Source organism: Galleria mellonella, unplaced genomic scaffold (genome assembly GCF_026898425.1).
Source record: "Galleria mellonella isolate WM207_F2 unplaced genomic scaffold, CSIRO_AGI_GalMel_v1 utg55, whole genome shotgun sequence".
NCBI lineage: Eukaryota > Metazoa > Arthropoda > Insecta > Lepidoptera > Pyralidae > Galleria > Galleria mellonella.
In genome coordinates this window covers 4,953,374-4,958,894 of record NW_026442115.1, presented here as the reverse complement: position 1 = coordinate 4,958,894, position 5,521 = coordinate 4,953,374, and positions in this window count along the sequence as shown.

Below are 5,521 nucleotides of genomic sequence, written 5' to 3'. Positions count from 1 at the left end.
GCATGCGCGTCCACCGCTAAATAAACAGTAGCCGCTACCCGCTACAGTTCAGTACTTCAGTACCTATCTAAAGGTTATCGTTGACCGTCATTCGATATTTTTTTGCATCAAATCAATTATAGATTGAGAAGAGAAAACAAATTGCTTATAGGTATATTGGAGTCATTTAAATAACGTTTATAAACAAAACAGTATATATGTATTTACTTACCCATGTATAACTTGCAAATCCTTACATTACGGACTTGAGATTTAATATTCCCTGCTTGCTTTTAGCAATGCAATGCTTTTTCGCATTTTATAAATTATAGCAATAAAATACACGTTTTAAATATACGGTTGACCATAAAGTTTTTTTTTTTCATTTATTGTGACTTTGTGACCATAAAGTCATACATTTATAAATAGTTTTTATAAAATTGGCAAACATGCTATATATATATATATTTTTTTTTTATTCTACTACCGGTTCATGACACTTATTCACTACTTATTTCATTCATCATAAAAACAATAGAGGAACAAAAAATAAATAAATACTAATTTTGACAACTATATTATATTAATATACCTATTTAAAGAAGGAAAAAAACTTGCATAACTCTATACCAGAGGCAACCTTTTAGCGGAGAAGCGAAGGAACGTAATTTAATTGTCTGGTAAGAAGTATTGTATATGAATACCTGTGTTACAATCATTCCATAATTAATACCTAAATAGAAATAGGAAAAATACAATGCAATCATATAGATTTTATAACCATAAAAAATATTTAGCTGTATATTTGTCTATGACACTTATATCTTTTAAATCGTTGATGGTTTGGCACAGTTTTAAATATATGTATGCTTACGATTAAGAATTTCATCAAATCTAAAAGGATTTATTTTAGTATTTGAGTTTTATTATTTTCAGTAAGCACTTTTTTATTTCAATTTGATTTATATTAAAATATTTTTAATATTGTATATTATGAAAATAAATAAAAAATCGATTGCTTGGGTATAACCGTAAAGCAGTTGTGTTTACATGGCTGTGTTTCAGTTTGAAGGATGGGATATGGTGTGAATTTACAGTGTACAGAGGAATGTTTGGCAACGCATGGGGGGTATCATGGGCGAAACAGTATACTCTGTTATGTCCATGGTACTGCTCATAATTTTCCATCAATATTCATTAATATTGTATAAAAAAATAAGGAAGTCGTTTCCAATGTTCGGGCAGTATGGATAATGACAATATTCATTCGACTTTGGCTACGAAATTAAAATATATTAAAAACTTTATTATCTACCACAGTTACTGTTCGTTATTAATAATGATATTGCTAAAATATTATTGTTCTAAAAATTATTAAATTATTTATTAAATTTAATTATTATTATTATACTATGTGGCTAAAAGAAGTTCTAAACGGTGCATCAATAAAGTCTACCTCTCGTCAAGTTTTATTAGAAACTATCATAATACATCTTTTAAAACAACATCCAAAAGGAAGCCTTCATTAATCTGACTGTTTTACAACTGACTTACGTGATTATTCCCTATTCTAAACTGATTTTCACATTTCTTTTTACAAGCTATAAATTTTGTTCCTCAAATTCCATATTAATCCTGTTAATTAGGTCAATTAAGGCTGTTTTTTCTTTGTAGAACGAAAAACTGCTTGTTTAAACTGAAAATTTTACTTTCGGTTTGCATCTTTCAGTTACTACACTAAAAATATGTCTAATATTAGGTAATATCAAATGCTGGATAATGCATTTTAAAATGTTTTTAATTTGTCATTAATTTAAATTTATCCTCGACTAAAATAGGACCTCAATGCCAATATTTACATACACATGTTTTTTCATCCATTTACTAATAAATGTGTTCTAATTATTTACCTCTCCCATCGTCGCTGTTAAAATTAACAGCCTGTTTACAGTTACTCAGACGACTTTTGTACAAAGTTTTCCTCTGATATATTGTACATTTTACCTAAAATAATAATATGGATTTGAAGTGATTTGGAAGGAATTGTTAGTAATGCAGACACAGTCCTATTGCAATGATTGTCATGTCGACCTCCACGTCAGACAATGATTCTCAAGATGAATTCTCACGATGGGCTAACTAACCTGCTTTTTCATTCTCACCTATCATCCCTCACTGGTGTCTCACCAGCGTATACCGTTAACTACTCATGGAAAAAATTAAATGAAAATATTTATTTTGATTGTTGATAAATGTTTGTATTATTTTTAAATAGTAAATTTTACCATTGATCGATTATAAGTTCGCTATTTATACCATATATTTCGTGTGGTCAATACAGCTTTAAATAAATAAATAATAACATTCTATATTTCAGAATTTTTCATTCAGTACCGAAAAACAAATATGCGTCATACGTGCGAAATGATAACACTGTGACACCACGTGCGACGTAACTAATTGTATGTGCCCTCACCAACAATATTGTATGATTCAACATTGAACTAAACCAGGTTTAGTGCGATACGAACTGGAGTTGCAGATTATCTAGTGTTTGTTCTTCAGCTTTGCACGTGTACCTATACCTATAATCTGTACTTTTTTTTTTAATATATTAGTAAACAACAATGAAATGAACAACAAATGAAATAAGTTTAGTACAAACATGTAGAGAATATTTAAAAAAAGGGAAAATACTAGTCAAACACGAAAAAAAACACACCCCTAATGTTGCAGGCGTCCATAGGCTACAGTGACCGTTTACTTTCAGACGGGCTGTATGCTTATTTGCCATATTCATGGTATTATATATATATATATATATAAACTAAGTAAATCATGTACAGAAGCTACTTTTAGTCGTTCAGGTTGTGGTTACAACATAGTGTGGTAAGTGAATGCAATTGTTAAAATCACATCTAATGGATCACGTTTTAAAGTCGGGTTATTGCTTTAAGATATATTTTACTTTTATACATTTTAGCCTATTTCTCACGTGTAGTCACAAGATACGGCTTGTAACATAATACAGGAGTTAAAGAGGATTATTAATAATGGGGTCTAGGTCGAGTCAGGGTATATTAAAAGTAATGGAGCTGCTATTGCTAACAATATATTTTGACAGTTCAATCTTCCTTGGCAATCATCATCTTTAATTACCGATGAATTCACCACGATAGCCCAGCTGATCTGACTTCATTCTCATGTATCATCACTCACTGGTATACCGGTAGCACAAGTGCAGTTATCATTCCATTTTCATCTTTAAAAAAAAAAAAAATTAATACGTTCATAATTTAGAATACTATCCCCATAACCAAAATAGGAAAGTTATTTACCTAAATCCGACTAAGTGAAACCTGACATATGAAATGACATACTTGAGCTACTTGTTACGAACGCCTTTATTGTCATATAACAGGTAAGTATTATATTAATTGTTGTTATTGTTATATTTTTTAAATAACAATCATAGATTTGACCGTGGTTTTGAAATGAATGAAGCTACATTCGTTTATTTCCTATATTTAGCTTATTACCATTCTGTTACATGCTCCATATACAAGTACAGTAGGCACTTGTTATTGAATAACGTAAATAATTATACCATAACTTAAATTAGGTACTCCTTGACAGTTTTAGTTGCTAGATAATTTAACAGAACAAACGATGTTAGATTAATATTTGAATATAACTTAGTTATTTTGAAACAGTAGGTTATTATGCCAAATTCATTCATAAATTATATTAATGAGGTATTGTAATAACAATTTCATATTATATTTCTGGATTCAATTGTGAAAATTAATAAGATTAATATATCAAGATATGGATATTACCTTAACTATGCGTATCGTTAATTACTATAGACCTTTAAGATATTTAACTGATAATAGGTTTTTTTTTCCTTTGCTCCCCCTTATGGAGGCCCGGATATTAATTTCCAGGTTGTTAGACTGATAATAGGTTTGACTCCTTAACGGTTAGGAGTTAGGGATAATTTCTTGCATATTATAATCACGTATCATATAATAACAATATAAGTAATAATATAATATAATCCGTTTCTTAGGTTCTTTCAAGGTATTTAGGTGATTGCATCTAGGAGTATGTTGGAGAGCTTAGAACTTTGCTTCGATGAATAAAACACATGCGTTATGATTTGAAAGCATTATATTGACGAGTGAATGATAAGGTTTAACGTTGTTAGATAGTAGTTATTACTACAAAAAAAAAAGTTTAAAAAAGTAATCATCAGAACTTGACTTGGCGACATACTGGTGTAATGTAATGGCCTGGCCAATTATTATAATCATAGGTATTTACAATAGTCTTAATCATTCCATTTCCTACAATGCTTTTTCATCATGCAGTACCAATATTCTTATAGAAAATATGGTAATTTAATGACCAAATAAGAATATAACTATATCAACGAATCCTTTTACTAAATTACACGAACCATTTATTTATTTATTAAGTAACTTAAAGTTCTGCTATGATATAATGTTAATTTGATTGTAGGATAAGAAGTAGTTTTCTACTCACTGCGTACATATTATTTACACTAAAAAGAAGAAATAAACAAAATTAAGCCAACTTGTAAAAAAGTGGAAGATAAACAATAAAAAAAAAACTCCCTAAAATAATGATAAATAAGGAACAAAGACTTAAACAGTAATAATAAATACCCATTTCTTATATACTCTGAAATAATTATTAACCTGTTTTGAATTCTCTAAACCAAGAAGAATTTATCTATTCCTCGTTGTGCAATGAAAACATTACGAAAGAAAAGTTATTTACTACTAATTATAATAATAATAATATTAAATAATTAAATATAGATACGTCAAAATACATTATGTGCGTAAATATATAGAACACTGTTAAAAAAACGAGTCAGCGAATTTGATAATTAGCTGATAAAAAGTTGACCCGTTTCTGAGACTTGATGCTCTTTCTATATAATCAAAGACAATACTATACTAGTACTTATACTTACCTTCATTACGTCAGTGTCGCATGCAGCGCGCGTGCCGGTGACTCACGCGCAAACAAATTATATACAGTGGCACGGACCAACAATTGTTCACTTCGAGGTTTTAATCTGTATGCTTATTAGACCTTTTACTTATTTTACTCGCTATAGAAAGATTCGTTGTAGTTAATGTGATACATTACATTAATAACATTTGGCCTTAAGTAGTTCCTGTTTCCGGTCATGTCTCGTCTAACCCGAGGCTATAAAATGTAATAATTTAACAATTAAATAAAATATACTTATTTATATAGATAAATATAATAAACATAACAATTACATCCCGTGAGAGAGGGAATTCTCAACGAATGAATAGGAAATTCATATATTGATTGTATACTTATACCCAACCGCAAATCGATTTAAATGATACTTTTTTATTCGAAAGGATGGTGGTTCTAATTCGATTAAAATTTAAGTCTATATATTTATTTATTATTTTATTTACAATCACATTCTCAGAAATGGACCTAGAAGCCCTAAACTAAAATTAACAATCCA